Source organism: Cricetulus griseus, chromosome 2 (assembly GCF_003668045.3).
Source record: "Cricetulus griseus strain 17A/GY chromosome 2, alternate assembly CriGri-PICRH-1.0, whole genome shotgun sequence".
In the NCBI taxonomy this organism is placed as follows: domain Eukaryota; kingdom Metazoa; phylum Chordata; class Mammalia; order Rodentia; family Cricetidae; genus Cricetulus; species Cricetulus griseus.
The window spans coordinates 368,237,516-368,256,229 of record NC_048595.1 but is presented as its reverse complement, the minus strand read 5'-3'; the positions used below and the strand labels follow the sequence as shown (position 1 = coordinate 368,256,229).

Here is an 18,714-nt window from a genome sequence, read left to right as displayed (position 1 = left end):
AAGGGACAAAGGTCTAAATGTGAAAAAAAAAAACCCATGGATTGAGATACAGGACTGCCTTGTGGGGAGGGCACCCTATAAGAATAATAAAACACTGAGAGGCATTCCACAATTTAAAATAAGTACACACAAACAAATCTCAGCAAGGTACCACAAAGCTATCCATAGACTGGCTCTAAAACTGTATGTGAAAAAGACCTAGAACAGCCTGTGCAAAGGTAGAGTAGAACAAGAAAGGAGGGCTGATAGGACTGACTTTGATACTGCACTCATTACTTTGCCAAAGCACCTGAGAATTTCTTTAAAATGAGGAATTTTTTGTTTTGTGCACAGTTTCAATCAGTCATGGTGGTGGGGGAGAAGTTTGCATCCCGATAGTTAGGAAGCAGGGAAAGGAAACAGAAGGAGCTGTAGTAAAATGCAGGTCTGAGGACACACTCTCAGTGACCTACTACCTCCATGTAGGCCTACTTACCTATCACTTCCACCCAATGGTGCCATCATATCATCGATCCATCGAAGGGTTAGTCTGCTGGTCAGATCCATCCTGGTCTAATCGTGTCTGGAAACGTGCCTCTTCCCCACCATACACACCCAGCTGTGTGTTACCAATGCCCTAGGCCCTTGTCCATGAAGTTGACAGGGTGAACTATCACAGTGATCTGTGGTGCAGCAGCAGTAGGCAAGAAGCTTTGGCATCACTGGTGGAGCGGGCAAATGGGGCAGTAGAGCAGAAAGGGAATTCAAAACTTGACCCATGTGGGTGTAGTCAACTTGCCTTTCACTTAGGAGAAAGGCAGGCCACTGAAAGGAAAATGGGCCTCTCCATAAAGGGCAGGGAGTGACAGATCCATGTAAAAACACAAATTAACTTCAAGTGCATGAAACCTAAAGCTAAAATGAAGAATGACAAAATTGCTGGAATGTAATATGAAGGGAAAGCAAAAAGCCCCTGGGCTTCGCAGGTGCATTTTTGTAGGAAACCGCATCAAAGGCACAACAATCCAGACAAGAATAAGCACGACAAATGTGCTGCTGTGTGGGGGTAGTAATGGAAAACGTTAGGGCTGTAGGGGGAGAGGGGAGTGTGGGAAGCCTTTGCCTTCTGTTAGGTTTTTCTGCGAACACAAACTTGTCCTGAAACATGTTTATTTTAAGAAAAGTAGTGTTAAAATGTGCATGAATTCTTCACTTTCTCCTCTACCAGGTTCAGTGTATCTGGTTTTATGTTGAGGTCCTTTGATCCATTGGTACTCAAGTTTTGTGCAGGGTGATAAGTATTTTTTTTTTTTGCATTCTATTTGGATTCTTCAGGACACCAGAAGAACACAGACCACAGAATCAACTAAGCAGGCTCATAGGGGCTCACAGAGACTGGCATCATGGGTCTGCACTAAGTCCTCTGCGTATATGTTATGGTTGCTAGATTGGTATTTTTGGAACTCCTAACAGTGAGAGTGTGGGTGTCTCTGACTTTTATGCCTGCCCTTGGGACCCTTTTCTTCCTACTGGGTTGCCTTCCCCAGTCCCAATACGAGGGTTTATGTTTAGTCTTATTGTAGCAGTACTCGGTTGATATCCTCAGGAGGCCTGCTATTTTCTGAAGGGAAACAGGAGGAGTGGATTTGGGGGAGAGGGAAACTGTGTGTGTGGGACCTGGGAGGAGTGAAGGGAGGGGAAACTGCATTTGGAAAGTATTGTATGAGAGAAGAATTTTTTAAAAAAATGTGCTCGAATTAAGTCACCATGAACAAATCAAAAGCAGACATCTCCTGAACCAGCATAGATATGGGGCAAGGGCTGAAGTGCCTATTGTGACCCAGTGAAGAAATGAAGTTCAGAACAAATGCAGATCATAGCCTCCTGGCTTTCTATGGGTGCAGCTGGTGGGTGTGAGGACACAGCCAGGGTATTCTTTGGGACTCAAATCCTTCTTTGTCACTCCTGCAATGTGGATATGGCTCCCTCAAAAGCAGCAGGGAGGAATTGGAAGAGCAGAGGACTGTGGGAGACCCACCCTCGTATGAGAATAGGAAGAGGCTGCGTGGCTCAAAGGAAAAGGAATGAGGCTTTTTCACCTTGGAAGCTGAGATCATAGTGTCTCCAGCTCCCAATTCTTTGAAAACCGAGTCTTCCTTCCCCACCTTTCCCTGGCTTCTTAGGCTTCTTAGGAAAGAGGTGGCATCCCTTGGCTTATGGTCACACCACAAATACCTGCTGCACCCCATGTGACCTCTCAGGGTCTCTTCTCTTATGAGGACATGTCAGTTCTTAGATTTAGCTTCCATTTCATTCTGACATATTTTAACTGGCACATCTGCAAAGACCTCGTTTCTAAGCCATGTGTCCTTCTAGTGTCTGGTGGGGTTGGGCTTTGGATTTATGGAACACCATTTCTTCAGTTTGTTGCTATTGAATAGTCACAATATAGACACACTATGGGGGAAATCTTGGGTGGTGTTGGAACACAGCTCTCACACGTGTCTTGGCCAGATCTGCTCCAAGGAAAATATAATCTTCTGTTTCTGTTCCTTTATTTTTTTTTTAACTAGCCACTTTTAAAGGGTTTACCAAACTTTTCAGTACAGTACAGAGAATTCCAGCACATCTACCATCACTTCCCCCAAAGCCAACGTCTTACATAATCACAGTACAGGGTTCAGAGTTATGACACTGATGCCAGTTTGACATTGTCCACTGTGAAGACCTCATGTACACGTCTTGGCCCAAGATCCAATCCAGAACTTCTCACTGCGCCTCAACATCTCCTCCCTTCAGTAACCTTAGCAGGGGACACGCTTAGGATTGGTGGTTGTCACCGAGCACCCGGAGGCTGTGCTGTCATCTTGTCTACTGTCTATTACTGGGCTGGTGCTTGTGAAGTGGTGCCCAGGCCTCTCTATGGTGCAGTCCCCACTTGTTCGCGCCTTTTTCTTGGGGACACTTGGTGACTATGCAACAGGCCACCACTTATCTTATTTCTGACCACTAATCTTTTTTTTTTTTGGTTTTTTTTTTTTTGAGACAGGGTTTCTCTGTGTAGCTTTGGAGCCTATCCTGGCACTTGCTTTGTAGACCAGGCTGGCCTCAAACTTACAGAGATCTGCCTGCCTCTGCCTCCCAAGTGCTGGGATTAAAGGCGTGTGCCACCAACGCCCGGACTGACCACTAGTCTTCATGTCCTTTGATGACTCTGGCCCAAACATTATTGTGCTGTTTTTTTTTTTAAAGGTTCATTTATTATATATACAGTTTTCTGCCTATATGTATTCCTGCACTCGAGAAGAGGGCACCAGATCTTATTATAGATGGTTGTGAGTCGCCATGTGGTTGCTGGGAATTGAACTCAGGACCTCTGGAAGAGCAACCAGTGGCCTTAACCTCTGAGCAATCTCTCCACCCATATTGTACTGTTTAATGAATGGCTATTCCTGGTTCCCATAACTCTTGGGTCTGGGCTTTCATGCTTTTCAGATAGACTTTGTCCTTTGGGGATACCATTTTGGAGCACTGCCTTACTTGTAGGGAACAGGTGCTTTAGGGTCACCACAATGTCCCTGTCTGGAAAAAGGTGTAATAAATACTTGGGATATGGGAGTACTCAGGGGCAATGGGTATCCCAGTGTCAGGTTTTATTTTTTTTTTAGGAGGTAGGATGAGACACATACTATAGCGCCAACATCTATGCTGTGTTCCATCCCACATGCCAGCTGGCTGTGTGTCTGTGTGCCACTTACATCCCAATCCCACAGTTCGGCCTGCTGCTTTCTCTTCATCCTGATCATTTTCCCCATTCACAGTTGGTCTTTCCAGGGCAATACTTGCTGTCCATATGACAGCTTCTGCCTATAATAGGCCTCAGCACAGACAAGAGGACATGTTTGATACTGTGGTATTGTCCTGACATGGTGTGAGTGTGAGTGTGTGTGTTGTGTGTAGGATCTGAATGTGCTGGGCATGTGCTCTACTCCTGAGTTACATCCACAGCCCCTGACTGTTTTGAGCCGGGGTCTAACTATGTTGCCCAGGCTGACTTCTCAAGCACTGAAATGACAGGGCATGACCTCCACTCCCCCGCCCCCACTCTTGAGCTCTTGATGTGTTCTAGGCAAGGGCCCTGAATGCACCTTTTGCATTGGTCCCCACAAATTATGTCACTTGTTCTGATTACCTATAATATGTTTGTTTGCTTCTCAGTTCTGGAACACACACGGTGATTGCAGAATTGCTTCTTCTCGTGCAGACCAGCTTCACAAATGAGGGCAATGCACAGCTGCTCCTGCCTTTCGTCTACGGCCAGGGCGCTGCCTCCTCAAGTGCACTCAGAGAAGTTCACTGACTCCTCACACAAACTTTTGGGGACTCCCTGGTTAATATTAATCAAGTTTCTTTTGAGGGTCTGCAGAATTTCTGTATTACCCTTTGAGAGCACAGATGGTTGAAGAAGTGGCTCCTAGCAGCCTGGTGTGTCTGGGCAGAGCCAGCCAGAAGGACGGTGGCTTTCCTGAGCCTTTGCTGCCCAGCCTGCATTGGCATCTGTACACAGGGTTATGTGCTACAGCTGCTCCTACCACCAACACTTCATCGGGAGCCAAGATAGTCTTAGCCTCTTGTCAGACCCTGACACATCTGCAGCGTTGCTAGCCAGTCTTCGAGGACTGACAGACCAGTATTGATCTAGGGATCACACTGAGTCAGGACACTGGCACAGCAGTCTCCTTTCTAAGCACATGTATCATCTTAAAGCCTTCAGTCCTTTCCACAACCACCTGGGCTGGGTAACCAGGTCCCTGTGAACAGATGAGTACATCGAGGCTCAGCATCTGGGATGCTCGTTTAGGAAGCAAGGAGAATCTGTTTAACTTTGGCTCTGTGGTCCTAAGTCCTGCCTGTTTCCTTCCTGCACACCCCAAGTAAACAATCATTCAGGGGAACTGAGAACTAGGAGTAGGTCTAGAGCAAAGTTCTGTTGACTGCCTTCTGGTCATGGATCACAAGTGGCTGATTTTCCCCTTTTGTGCCTAAGCCTTTAAAATGAGTACTTTTGGAACGATAGAACTTTCAGATTTTAGATTTCATCTCCCTATGTTCACATACCCAGAGGCTGATGACCACAGTCCAAATATCAGCCTCAAGCTCAAAGCCAGACATGGGCTTAACCATGGACTTGCAGGACCTGGTTGATGCAGTGTGCAGCTGACAGGCCCGTTGAGGCCAAAAGCATGATTCTGAAAGGGCATTTCTACCTCACTGATACTGTGTAAATATGTACACCATCCAAATGTAATCAAATAAAATGTTCTGTCTATTGGAAGCCTTCGTCTATATGGCAAATAACTCCAAGGAAAAGGGAGCTTAGCTCCTGGAATAAGTAAAATTATTTAAATTCTAGATAAATACCTTTGACGTTTGATACATTCAACATTGGTTCTATGTATGAAGTTTAATTATAAGTGGAATCTTTTGCATTCACTCAGGAGAACAGCATTTTAAAAGCAAATGTAGTCTGGGGATTTTTCTTGTATACCATCTGTATGCAGGTGTCTAATACCTATACTGGGGACCTCCTGGACTATGGTCTCTAACAGATGGCCTCTCCAGGACATGCTGTACCCACCCTGGGGCTTGGGGTGGATTCTTGGGGTGGTGATTTACCCTCTATTAAATTTAGCCTTTTGAGGCCCTACAGGAAAAGCAGAAGCATGCTTGCTGTTTCATCTGGACATGGGTGTGTGTGTGTGTGTGTGTGTGTGTGTGTGTGTGTGTGTGTGTAGCCTGAACTTGGTATGAGATGCTGTGGGATATGTTTGTTGTGTCTTTCTTCCTGTATTAGTTATTTGAGAATTTTATACAATGTGTTTAGATAATAATAATCAACTATCCCTAACCCAACTATTCCCATCTACCCAAATTTGTGTCCTTTTTGCAAACATCTATCAAGACCAACTTGTGCTTCCCAAATATTCTTGGATATGTGTCCTACCATTGGAGTGTGGTCAACCTGCCAGGGGTAGAAAACTCCTAGAGAAAACTCTCTCTCCCTCTCTCAGCAGCTGACAATTGCCATTAGCTTCAGGCTGTTGCTTATACACCAGGGACCACCTGGGCTAGTCCCTCAGAAGGATGGCATGACCAGCTCCCCTCTCAATACTGGGATTTGTTCCGGCTTGGGCTTGCTCATGTCTTGTACATATCGTCACAACCACTGTGAATTCATATGTGCAGGTGTGTCCTGAAGACACTGCTTCCTTGGAGTCATGCCATGCCTCTGGCCCTTACTTCTTTTGCTACCTGTTCTGCAATGATCCCCGAGCCTTGGGAAGAGGGTGTTCAGCATATATGTTCCATTTAGGGATAGACATTTCCAGTCTCTTATTTTCTGCATCTTGGCCAGTTGTGAGTCTGCATTAATCATCATATACTACAAATAGAACTCTTCGCAAATGGGTGTGTCATCCTCGAGAAAGGACCATGCTAATTTTCTCTGTATTCCAATTTTAGTATATGTATTGCTGAAGGGAATATTGGCAGGGTCTTAAAGTCCTTGGGTCTTAAAGTCAAGCTCAGTGTCTAGTTATCCTATCTGCACAGAAGGTTTTTGCTAAGTGAAGACACAAGGAATTGACACAGGATAGCCTAGCCCCTAACTTTGTCACAAGCCATGCTTCATGAACATTTCTTGGAACGTGTCCTGGGGCCCCTGAGCCATGGGTAGCAGACCCTCTGGGACAGCACTGTACATGACTTATAGACCAGGGCTTAGCTTGTTCTGTATGTGGTCTGCATAAGATTTTGCACTGGCAGCATTTGTCTTCCTTCAGGGCTGGCTGGAGGTAGCCCATCACCAATGACCTTGGCTCTACTGCACTGCAATGTGGATGATGCTCCAGCTGTGGCTCTGGCTCTCTGGCCTTTTAGCTGTATGGAGGATGGTGGAATGCAAAGCTGTTGGCCCAGGACAGCTCCCATTCACTCCCCTGCTGGCCTTTGGGATACTGTGGCTGTCCTTATTCTAGCCATGAAGAGTCAGTAAGCTGCTGGTGCCCCCAATAATTCTGATCAATACAGTTGCTGCTGATGCTTGATGTTTGGTTAGTTTACCTGAACAGAGGTCTACATTTCTGACTCACATTTCTTTGAGGTTTAATGGTTCTGGAAGTTAACAGCACCCTCTCTGGGTTGTTAACCCCGAGACCCTCCCTCTGTGGGTCTCCATTCCTGTTCTCACTTCTGTTCTCACAGTCACACTTGGCCTGTCTGGGCAGGTTTCCTGGTACTCTGCCTTGATTCCAGTTACAGAGATGCTATGAGCATTAGGACATAAAAGTGTTGGTGGAATTTTGGGACAGGGTCTCACGTGTCCCAGGCTGGCCTTGAACTCAGTCTTCTGCCAATGCTGATCTTGATTTTTTTGTTTTCTTTCCCTCCACCTCCAATGTGCTGGGATTACAGATCTGTTTCACTATACGTGGCACATGACAGCTACCAACATGGGGTTAGGGCTGACAGCCCCTCATCATCTTGGTGCAAAACACAACTCTTGACTCTGAGGGTATAAGAGTTTATTCTGAAGCCAAATATGAGTGGTCATGGCCAGGGACATAGATTTATGTCACCCCAAATTCCACATTTGAACATGTTAACAGTTTGATGATGTTTTATGGTAATAGAACAAAGAAAGTCATAAATTAGGGCACATTTCAAATACATTGGTGGAAACATTAAGCAGGTGTGTTGAACCAAAGCAGGGAACTCTCTGCTCTTAGGCCTTAGATGCTATTTGCTGAATCTTAGTCTTTTTAGCTGCTGTAAACTGGGGTTCTGTTAATGCATTCCAAAAGGTTTCATGTTAGTCACAGGATGGTAAGTCAGACATAGAGATGGACAAGGGATGGCTTGCATGAGAACAGCTAAAGAGAACCCAAGATAAATTTTAATTAGGCTCTGGACCTGCAACATTCCAGCCTTTTCTCATTTACGTGACAATTGGTCCATCACCCTGGCAGGTTTGGTGGAGGGTACAGCTTCGGAGAAGTTTTGTTCACACTCTGCTTACTGAATGCCATGGCCTTCAGCAGCTAGGACAGCCAGGAGGCAGCCTAACTGCCACCTCCTACACTTGGGGCTCCATAGCTGTTACAAGATTTTCCCTGCTCTGAGACCTTGCCACTTCTAAACTCAGGCCGTAACAGATTAGTGGTGATAAGGATGAAAGTGACTTCTGAAGTAAGCTAGGTGAGGGTATCCAAGCTTTGACCCTGACCTAGCCTCATATTTGGCACTGTGAATTTCTTAATCTGTCTCTCTCTTCATCCCATCATCACCCTCAAGAGTTCACAGCAGGACCTGCTCCACTACCAGCACAAGCTGACTTTTGCATCTTAAGTAATAACCTAGGAGTTGCTTGCTGTATGACTTGGGGAAGGTCACAGCAGGGAGCTACAGGTTGGGCCCTGGCACTACCTAACCCTGGTCAGTGAAAAACAGGATACAGAAGTCGGGGGTCCATTTTATTTCTGTTTTGGTGGCTCTCTGGGTCAGATGCAAGCACTGGAAATTTGGTGTGAGGTCTGCTGGGAGACCATGAGACTTTTGAACCTCCAACACAGAATAAATTTGGCATGATAGCTGCAGTGTCAAGTTGGCTGTGGTTGTGGCCTGGTATCCTGGGAAGAGGGAAGCAAAAGGCACAACTGAGGTCAGGTATGACATGTTCTTCACAGGGACCAGGAACATAAAACTTGCTAATTATCCATTTTCCTCAAGATGGAACTTTTTTTTTTTTCCTGCAGTCAGTAATCAAGGAGCAGGTAGATGCTGTGACCTTTGGGCAGGACCAGTCAGACAAATCTACAGAGACTGAAGGAGGATTGCAGAGAGGGGAAAAAAAGCCAAACAGGAATCTGTTTACCCTTTAAGCCAGGTATTTCACTGTTGCAGAGCCTTTATTAAAATGCTTCTCTCAGAGGAATCACGTGGCTTTTCTGGGCTTGAATACTCAGACTTTTTGTCTAAAGGTCAGTCAGCAAAGAGCTCAAATCCGATGGTAAAGAGCAGAGGGGGTGGTAAGGCCCCACTGAACAGAAAAAAGCAGTACAGTGGCCCTCCCCATTTGGAAGCCCAGCTTCAGCATCCAGTTAATGCAAGAAGAGAATTCTGCTTTGTGGCATTTCAAAATTAATACAACAGTCCAGCCTCTCTTTAGAGAACAAATGCCAAATATAGCATTCACATGTCCAGTCATATAGGAGAAATGGATTGGACCAGACTTGTAGATGTAATACAAGACCACCTATCCACCCATCCACATACTGGTCTATCCACATACTCATCCATCAACATACCCATCAATCAACCCAGCTACCCACCCACCTACCCATATCTACCCACCTATGAACCCAGCCCATCTACCCATCATCCCTCTAGTCACCAATCTACCCACCCATCTACATATCTAATTACTCATCCATATGTCCATCTACTCTTCTACCTGCCTACTACTTATCAGTCCACCACATTCACCCATCCATCATCCTACCCACCCACTCATTCATCCCCTGTGTGTGTGTGTGTGTGTGTGTGTGTGTGTGTGTGTATGTATGTATGTATATGATATATGTCACATATCACATGTCACACATGTACATATATAAACATATCTCAATGTCACAGGCCTATTAAAGACACCATTGGAAGTGAATGAAAACAAGTCAGCATCTGCTCCCAGTCAAACTTGGAAGGGCAAAGCTTATGCAAACTGACACCTGAAAGAGCAGCCTGAGGAGAATGGTGAGTTCAAGGAGCATGGACTTCTAGAGGAGATATCCAAAGTAAAGTGAGCTGAGGTAGAGTTCAGAGAGTGGTGGGTGGGGTTGGAAAGAAGATTTTTTTTCAAATGGAGGGACAAGTGGGTGGTACAAGACAAGGATAGCATGAAGCCTGGATAAGCTCCATTGAGCATTACACTCAGGCCTCAGATTCTCAGTCTGGTGACTTGATTTCTTCAGCACCTAGAAGCCCAATCCTGAGGCTTCCTGGGCTTCTGCGATGGTTCTCCAACAATACAGGCCTATTTATCATAGAGATCTTGAAGACTTGAACAATTTGGAAAAAAAATGCCCATAAGAATTACATAGGTTATTTGGAAATCAATATTGTGGTTTCTCAAAAAAAAAAAAAAACCAAAACCAAACAAACAAAAAAAACACAAACCAAAAAAAAAACCCTGGCAATCCATCTACCACAAGACCCAGCTCTACTACTCTTGGGCATATACCCAAAGGATGCTCAGTCATACCACAAGGACACTTGCTCAACTATGTTCATAGCAGTTTTATTTGTAATAGCCAGAACCTGGAAACAATCTAGATGCCCCTCAACTGAGGAATGGTTAAAGAAAATGTGGTACATTTACACAATGGAGTTTTATTCAGCTGTTAAAACAATGACATCATGAAATTTGAAGGCAAATGAATGGAACTAGGAAAAAAAAAACCATCCTGAATGAGGTAACTCAGATCCAGAAAGACAAACATGGTATGTACTTACATATTAGCTGTAAAATAAAGGTTAACTATACTACCATCCACAAACCCAGTGAGACTATGCAACAAGGAAGATTCAGGGGGATGGGATGCCTGGATCTCTCCGGGAAGGGGAAAGAGAAGAGATTTTGTGAGTGGACTGCAGGTGGGTGGGGATTGTAACATAAGTGATCAGATTGGGGGTGAATGGGGAGAATACCTAAAGAGACTACTGGAAAGGGGGCGCATTTCAGGGCCAGTTATATAAAAACCTGGTGCAAGGGAATTTCCAAGAATCTACAAGAATGACCTCAACTTAGACTCAGTAATAGTGGATACATAGCTCGAACTGGCCATCTCCTGTGACCAGGTAAGACTTCACGCAGAGAGAATGGGAAATCAACTCAGCCACATAACCTTCGATCTACCATCTGTCCTGCCTATGGGATGTGCTGGGTAAGGGTGACCTAGAGATCGAGGGAGTCATCAACAGTCTTACACAGCTGTGTGAGCCACAGTGATGATCTGAGTGACAAGAGATGCCCACAAATTCAATAGTGGCACAGTGTTATGGCAGTAACCAATCACTTTCTGACTGGATTTAGGACCCACGCCACAGGATGAAGTGCATGCCTGATACTTTAAATCTGGCCACTAATCTATGTTTGAGGAGTTAATTGGTCCCAGGGGTGAATCTTCTAAATGCCATTTTGCCAAATGGACATAGTTTCAATTTTCCTTCTAAATTCCTGCTTCCATACCCATGGATTAGTGCAGGCCTTAGCCCCTTTTTAGTTTGCTTCTCAATCTTTTTTTTAAAACATTTTAATTGAAATAGAATTACATCCTGGCCCTTCTCCTTTTACTCTCTCCAGCCCCTCTCAGTTACCCTATCCTGAATCCCTCCCATGACCTGAATTGCGAAGTGGATAGCTTCTTTCTCATTTGTTATGTTGACACACACACACACACACACACACACACACACACACACACACACACACACGTAGAACCTGCTGATTTTTTTTTGTGTGTGAATATGGTTTCAAAGATGACCACTCTGCATTGGGCAACCAATAAAGAGTCTCCTTCTCCAAGCAGTCAGTAGTTGCACAACATGACTATAGATGGGAGGCCTTAGGAGGGGAATGGCAGAATACAATGGGATCAATACAGAAGGGGAAGGCAGGACAAGAGACAAAAAACACTAAGGTTGTTTCATAAAGTCTCAAGGAATCATATTTTATAATTACCTAAAGTTGCACACACATATCTTAAAGGAAGTTAAGCCACCTGGACTGACAATGCCCTTCACAAGAACCACAGACTAACAAAACTCCAGTATCAGGCATGAGAAACCTCTCTTTGAAGGGTTGGTTAGGATTATCCAGGTAGCTTCCCAAACAATATAGATTATAGATGTAGCCCTGGGTTGTCTTTTAGGGGTGGAGGGTAGGCTCCTTCTGCTGAAGACATCACACACTTGGGAAACACAATTCAAAAGACTCAAGCTGTATTTGACTTGAGAAATTCTGTCCTGAAGTCCAGATTTTGTGGTCCCAGAAAATACTATGCCAAGGGAGGGAAGCAAATGAACAGCCTTTTCCATCAGTGAACCATGACAATTACCAATGTGACAAGAGATGAATAAAGGTGTAAGAAGTGTCACTTTTGAGAATGAAGAGGAGTATATGGGAGGGTTTGGAGGGTGGGAAAGGAAAGGGGGAAATGATGTAACTATAACACCAAATTATAAATGAAATAATTACAAAAAAGTTGTGGCACTCTGTAGGGAGAAATCCTGTTTAGAGGTACTGCAGACCACACCTGCTTAGGGTTGGTCAGACTTACATAACAAGGGTTTAAGAAGAGGAAGAAAGGCATATACGAGGGGCTCTTTCTGGCCTGCTTGAGCTGACTAGGAAGCATTTTGTGGGTCCCTCCTGCTCAGGTGCAAACCTCGTCACTGGCTCCCTTGTGTGTGAGTACTTTTCCACATTAAACTACTGTTTATCAGTCTATTTCTGACTCCACTTTGTAGTCGTCAATAGCACTCACATGTTGGTGGCCGCCAACAGCTGTCTAATTGGGCTTAAGGTCTATGCAGCAGGAAGGAAATCATGTCTGGTACTGGAAACCTTGCCAGCTTCCCTGCAATAGTGGGGTCATGAACTTTGGAAAAGAACCTACTACCATTGCCACTTTGCTAGACCAGCACAATGCTTTACTAACTAACATCCTTTATCCTTATGCCCACAGACAAGTGTAGCTACCATTCCCCATCAAAGATGCCTTTCTTTACAGCAAATGGGGACCCTCAGAGAAAACTACAACTGTACACAATGCAGAGATCAACGGGTTGTAGGGAGCCCCAATGGATACATCTACATCAGAGTTGGCTATGATTCAGGGAACATCACTGAAAAAATGGGACAGAAAGACTCCAAGAGCCACAATACCGGAAAACCTTCTGCAAAACAACCTCCCCTACAAATGGCTGCACAAGCAAGACTGGAACAATAGTATTATCAAAGGATATGCTAACATGGAAGGGGGAGAATTCCTGGGGTCTCACATATATTATTCACAGCTATTTTATTGTGTAGTGCCTGCACAAGACCAAGTCCATTAGTAGTCCAGTATGGGTGCGTGAAAGGTTGGTGAGCCCCCACTCCTAGCTGAGGAGTTACTGACAGTTGACATCTCTTGAGGGAGAGTCAGTTTTCTTTAAAGGTGTAGCCCCTGGTAGGTCTATGTTACTCCAGTGGATGGTCACATAAACAGGAGTATATGGGTATCACAAACTAGAACTAGTAGGTTATAAAGAAAACAGAACAAAACAGTAGGGGTTGGAGGGTTGGGTTTGATCTGGAAGGAGTATGAGTTGAATATGTTCCAAATACATTGTATGCATCTAAGAAACTCTCAAAAGATTATTTAAAAAATAATGTTTAAAAAGTGTGAAGCAGTTAAAACATTATGAAAAGTTAGAATTTACCAAAACTCACAGACACAAGCCCGTACGCACATAGTGCCATTTAGAGATGAGTCAAACATGAAGATGCAGAATTAACCACATAGCAAAACTACCCAACATGCAGAGCCAGGTCCTCTAGGCACTGGAGGGTGGGGAGAAGACATGCCCCACATGGCCTCCAGCCTCTGGTGTGCTTTGCAATCCTGGTGTGCCTTGGTTTGAAGGCTCCCTGTTCCATCTTTGCTTCTCTGGTCCCATGGCATCTTTTTCCTGTTTTTCTATCATGGAGTCTTTCTCCTTCCTCATAGGGACTCTAGTCATGTGGATTAGGGTCATCCATGATAGCATCTGTCTTCTGCTTAAATCACCTTTGGGGCAATAAGATGATTCAGCAAGTGGAACCTAACCCTAATGGCCTGAGTGCAATCCTTGGGACTCTTACGGTAGAAGGAGAGAATCAGCTCCTTTAAGTAACTCTCTGACACATGTATGAATACACAATAAATGTAATAAAAATCTATAAAGCCTTCTTCATAGGTATTAGGGAATAGGACTTCTTCAGGTATGTGGGAGTCGTTCAACAGTTTAACCTATAGCCATACCCCATAGGTCAGTGTCATTAACTAAAGGTTCTTTCTTATATGAAGCAGGAATGTGTTTAACATCAGCTGTGCTCAGTTTGGACTTTTATGAACACTCGTGTGTGTGTGTGTGTGTGTGTGTGTGTGTGTGTGTGTGTGTGTGAGAGAGAGAGAGAGAGAGAGAGAGAGAGAGAGAGAGAGAGAGAACTCTGGTACATCGTTGATGCACTCAGGATGGCATATGACCCCTGGTAGACACAAAATGATAGATGACAGGGCTAGGATATGACATATGACCATTGATGGGTATATGATGCAGCCTTGGGTGGACACATTGTTAGTATTCAGGCATCTGTCCTTGGGGTTCTGACAGGATACACTCTTAGCTGCAGCTACTAAGAGTGCCACCTGTGCATATTCACTATGCTCCCCTTTAAAGGGGCCCTGCCTACCTCCCATCCTTATCTTTCTCTCCCTCTCACTCTTCCTCTCCCTGTCAGTCTTCCTCTCTCTCTCTGTCTCTCTCTCCCCCTCTCTGTTTGTCTGTTCTTCTGTCTTTCTCTCTCCTTCCCTCTTTTCTCTCTCCTCTCTCCTGCTGCTCCTGTCTCCAGATGGTGGTCTTTCCCCTTTTCTTCCCCCTTTTGTGATCCCTTCCCCTAATAAAAAACCCTGTATTTGAACCCTGTCTTTCTCTCTCAAGCTACTTTTTAAAAATTATAATACACATTGCTGAGTTCGGAACTCCTGAGAATTCCTGAACACTGTGCTCTCACTGTCTGTGCTCTCACTCCATGGTGGAATTCTTGTGAGGAAATTAGAAAGAGTTAAGCAAATAGAAAAGGAAATGAAGGGGCTAGGAGCAAGCATGGTTTCAGGTGGAGTTCAACTCACCCTGGTCCTAAAGGGATGTCAGGTCAGGTTGGCTTGGTGATAGGCTAGACCTGAGTCAGGCCCTGGGGCCAGGTCACAGTGTAGGCTGGTAGAGCATCACCATGGTGTATGTGTTCGCTACAATGTGTGTGTGTGTGTGTGTGTGTGTGTGTGTGTGTGTGTGTGTGTGTGTGTGTGTGTATGTGTGTGTGTGTGTGTGTGTGCCACAGCTGATGGGTGATGGAAATCCCACACATGGGGAGAGGCTCCAATAGTACCTACAACTAGAAAGTCAACTTTCCTGAATGATGCCACACCCTCAGGCCATCACAGTGATGCAAACTCCTACCCAGAATGCAACAGTGTTCTTCCTCACCTATACACACTGCCAGACTTTTTAGGGGCTAACTGTTTCAGGACTGTGGGGTTTCCTCATGGTTCTTTGATCATGAGTCTAGCCCCCTTTCTCTAATTCTGACCACTTAGCTAATCTCCTTTGGAGTGAATCTGCTGAAGTTCAGATCTGGAATGTACCCAAATGTGCCTCTATATTAAAAGCTTGGGTTCTAGTTTTACATTATTAGGAGGTAGTTGAACCTTTAGGAAGTGGAGCCTAGTGGTTACTTAGGTTAGGTCAGGGGTAATGCTCTTGAAGGGGACTGTGGTATGCTAACCTCCTGTTCTTCCTCTCTTTAATGTTCCATCCTATGATGGATCCATTTTGACATTCATTCTTGCCATGATACTTGTGTTACTACTGCCCCAAGCGAATAGGACCAACCAGTCATGGATTGGAATCTCCAAAGCCATGAGTGAAACAATCCCTTTCTCCTTATGAGCTGGTTTTCTCGGGTGTTTGCTGCAGTAATAAAAGATGAATCACTTAGTACCCACTCATGATTTTTGTCTGCTTCCTCAAAGAACCACCATTTTATTGATTTGTAAGAGGTCTTTACATGTTTCAAGCATACACCTCCCACTCTCTTTCTCCTTAGGACATTTTCTGAATCATGTGTTCTAGTGAGCACTAGGCAAGTCAGTCTGTAGTCACTGATGTTCTGCACAGCTCCTTCTAGGTTTGGACTACCATAAAGCTTGGCAGAGCAGTTAATGGTTCCAGGAATGTGGTGTAGTGGCTGCCTCAGTCCTGGGGCATCATCTACATGGAGTTCCCTGTGTTTTTTCAAGGTGCTTGATCATATCACTCATCTCTGAGAGCTTTGGCTCCCACTTGGCCCTCATGCCTTCTTCTCTTGCACTGTGCAGGACATAGTATGATCAGCCAAAAGCTGGAGGCTAGGAAGGGGAGATGGTGAGTAGTCCCAGCCCCGTGTATGTCCTGAGCCACAGGCATTGGCTAGTGCACTGCTTTGCAAGCTCCTGAGTATGCACAGCTGCATGTATAGCTACAGCATGGCTTGCATTACAGTGGCCACAATTATCCAGGATGTTGATCTACCACACTTGAGGCTGCTATGGCTAGCATTTTGTCACAGGCAGTAGGCCTTGGCAGTAAGACTTTTGCTCACTATGTGGATCTGGGGTCAAGGTGGATTCTTCAATCATTTTTCAGAGGACTAAAACCTGAAGGAAGTGAGGTTGTTCTGTTAGGATCTGGCAGTGGTCATATGGATGGAAGTTCTTGTTCTATCCTAGGTTATAGGGAGACTATTGTATTGTCATGGTGTTGATGACTGCATGACTTGTCACAAGTCACACTAAGGATATTGCACTAAACCAAGCATAAGGAGACTGATGGAGGTTTCCTTCAGGTGTGGCTAGGCCTCCCGAAGTCCAAGGACTTCCTCCAGCCACAGAATAAAATGGAGAACCTAGAGGCCCACTCAGAAGATCCTGGGGTTTGTCTCTGAAAGGGGATCTCAGACAGCTGTCATGGTTGGGCCAGGGGCCTGAGTCTGGATGTGGAGAGAACTGACAGGTTGCTGATGGGAGAGGAGGAAGGTGGGCAGGAAGACAACCTGCCCTACTAAATAGCAATACCAAAGTGAGTGTCACATACATCACAGGGGTATGGGCCTGGACCAGGGTCAATACTATAGCTAGCACACCTGTGAGGAAGTCCCACATATGGACTTACTCCAGGCTTGGGAGAAGCAGGTACAGAGGTGCAGGGGGGATGTAAAGTGGGGTAGGGGACAGGCTGAGGGGTATTTGGATGAAAAGTTCTCTCTGGGGAAGCTGGATCCACCTCTCCTCCCCATGTATGAGCAGGTAAGCTGGATGCTATACATGATAACAGCCAAGAAACACACAGATGAGTCTGTTTCCAACATGTATTTCTTTTATTGTTTGTAAGGACTCATACAAGGTACTGACTATGGAGACAAAAACAGATGCTGACAACACCTGGATTTCTACGCGGAGTAACTCTTCAGAGAGAAGATAGGAAACCGGATTCATCTCAGCCACACTGCAGTCTTGAAGCCCACAGCCCTGTATTTCCACCTGGCAGCACACTCAAGTCCCTCATGCCAATGTCTATTTGCAGAGGATGCCTAAGTTTGGCTCTCTCAGACAGACATATGGTACCATTTCCACTGGATACAGGCCAGGCCAAAGTTCATATTTATTAGCTCAAAGGAAAATCATGACACCCGCTTTTCACTCCAGGGACTAAAGCCAGCACTCTGTGGGAAGGTGGTTCTTGGTCTACCTTCTTCCTATGGTATTGCTAATTACTCTTGTAAACAGAAACAGGGACATTGGCAAACAGGTATGGACAAACTAACCTTGCATTTTGAGAGTAATTTTGATTCACACATAAATGATTTTTTAAAAAGCCATTTATAACATGGATAATGTCCACTGATGTGATGGGAGACTCTAGGAAATCAAACCAAAAGGTCAGACAGGGCTCCAGGCCAAGAATATGATTGTTTGCTTTGGGACCCCTGTGTAGTGTAGGTGTCCAGGGGTTGGGCCACATTGGCTATGAGGAGCACACTTTCTCTGTGGCCTGGAGTTCCATACTGAAGTGACCACAAGCTGAGCAGGCCTCCCAGGGGCCAGGAGTAGGGGTTGTATCCCAACCTTATTTCATGTCTATTTAGCTCAGCTATAAAGGAAAAAAAAACCAGACTCTGTGGTCACTTTCACCACAAGTCCCTTGTCCTCCATGGCTCAGAACATACCGTGTGTGTGTGTGTGTGTGTGTGTGTGTGTGTGTGTGTGTGTGTGTGAACAGGATGCTAAGGTCACGGTGTCTGCTCAGAGCCAAGCACCAGGAAAGCACTTGGCCTTGTATTGACTGTTTTTTCTACCTTCTATGCAGCAGACAAAACAGGATGCTGGACATTGTAAATTTGAGCAAAAGAAATGATCTAGGCAGCTATTGCAAGCACAAGGATTCTGGCACAGTGTATATACAAGTACCAAGGTCCCTCTCCTGGAGTGCAGGGGACATTAAGACCTGTTTTCCCAGGGCAACCACAGATGGGGAGTCAGCCTTGCAGGGACAGGATACCAGCCAGTTGTTTCCCATTCTGTAGGGACAAGGGACATGGTTGACCTCAATGTATAGAGATGTGTGTTCTTTCAGCCACATACAGACAGAGGCTTTTTTTTTGTAGCATGGATTGGGTGTGAACAGTCAAAGATTGAAGCCCATGCTCTGATTATTTTTCCATACGGCAAAGGGGAAGGGTGGAAGCGGCCCTTCTTTCTTGGTGCTTGGGTTTCCTTTAGTGAGCTCCCTGTCCCTGCTGTTGTGAGATGGCTCACTTGGCTGCTGTCTCCTTCCACT

The 18,714-nt window shown here is 45.1% G+C and overlaps 1 non-coding gene across 1 annotated transcript; it reads right to left on the bottom strand.

The window, feature by feature from the left end:
- Positions 1-6,421: 6,421 nt before the first annotated feature.
- On the bottom strand, positions 6,422-6,525 carry LOC113833959. Its single transcript, XR_003482160.1, has one exon. It is a non-coding gene; the product is annotated as a U6 spliceosomal RNA (small nuclear RNA).
- Positions 6,526-18,714: the final 12,189 nt, after the last annotated feature.